This window comes from Mandrillus leucophaeus, unplaced genomic scaffold (assembly GCF_000951045.1).
Source record: "Mandrillus leucophaeus isolate KB7577 unplaced genomic scaffold, Mleu.le_1.0 Scaffold120, whole genome shotgun sequence".
NCBI classification, from domain to species: domain Eukaryota; kingdom Metazoa; phylum Chordata; class Mammalia; order Primates; family Cercopithecidae; genus Mandrillus; species Mandrillus leucophaeus.
In genome coordinates this window covers 102,965-103,913 of record NW_012100321.1, presented here as the reverse complement: position 1 = coordinate 103,913, position 949 = coordinate 102,965, and the positions used below count along the sequence as shown (strand labels likewise).

The following is a 949-nucleotide window of genomic DNA, read 5'->3' as shown; positions in this document are numbered from 1 at the left end:
AGGCTTAGAAGCAGAGGAATTTATAGAATAAGGCACAGAATCAGAAAAAGCCTGGCTGGGCTCAGTGGCTTATGCCTGCAGTCCCAGCACTTTGGGAGGCCAAGGCAGGAGGATTGCTTGAGCCCAGGAGTTGGAGACCAGCCTGGGCAACATGGCGGAACCCCGTCTCTATTTTTTTTTTTTTTTTAATAAAAAAAGGAAAAACAAAAGCCTAAAATCTTGAGTTCTAGAACCAGAGAGATTTGGGGACCATAAGATCTAGAATCAGAAGGAGTTGAGGGTGGTAAGATCTAAAACCAGAGAACTATATAAGGCAAAGTCTAAAATCAGAAGATATTTGAAGGCTGAATTCTAGACCCAGGGTAATTTGGAGTCAGATCTTGAGTGAGCAGGAGCTGGAAATGATGAAGTCTAGAGCCAAAGGAACTTACGGAATGAGGTCTAGAATCAGAAGGCACTTGTAAGTCAGTTCTAGAACCAGAGAAACAGCAGATCACCAGATCTTGAATCAGAGGACCCTGGAGGTAGCACTGTCTAGAAGTTGTGTAGTCTGGAACTAGTGAGTGGTGCAGGTCATGAGGTTCAGAATCTAAGAGAACTAGAGCATCGTCTGGTTCTAGAAGAACTGGTTATTATAAGATAAGGACAGGGCTGGGCATGGTGGCTCATGCCTGTAATCCCAGCACTTTGGGAGGCTGAGGTGAGCAGATCACTTGAGGTCAGGAGTTCAAGACCAGCCCGGCCAACTTGGCGAAACCCTGTCTCTACTAAAAAATAATAATAATAAAAAAAAATTAGCCGGACATGGTGGTGGGCTCCTGTAATTCCAGCAACTTGGGAAGCTAAGGCAGGAGAATCGCTTGAACCCAGGAGGCGGAGGTTGCAGTGAGCCTAGATGGCACCACTGTACTCCAGCCTGGGCAACAGAGAGAGACTCCATCTCAAAAAA

The 949-nt window shown here is 45.8% G+C and overlaps 1 long non-coding RNA gene across 1 annotated transcript in view; it reads right to left on the bottom strand.

Annotated features, from left to right (window-relative positions):
* Positions 1–943, bottom strand: part of LOC105531495 — a 1,996-nt gene extending 1,053 nt beyond the window's left edge. Inside the window, exon 1 of the long non-coding RNA XR_001004818.1 lies at positions 143–943. This is a non-coding gene — a long non-coding RNA (uncharacterized LOC105531495). The remainder of the gene's footprint in view (positions 1–142) is intronic.
* Positions 944–949: the final 6 nt, after the last annotated feature.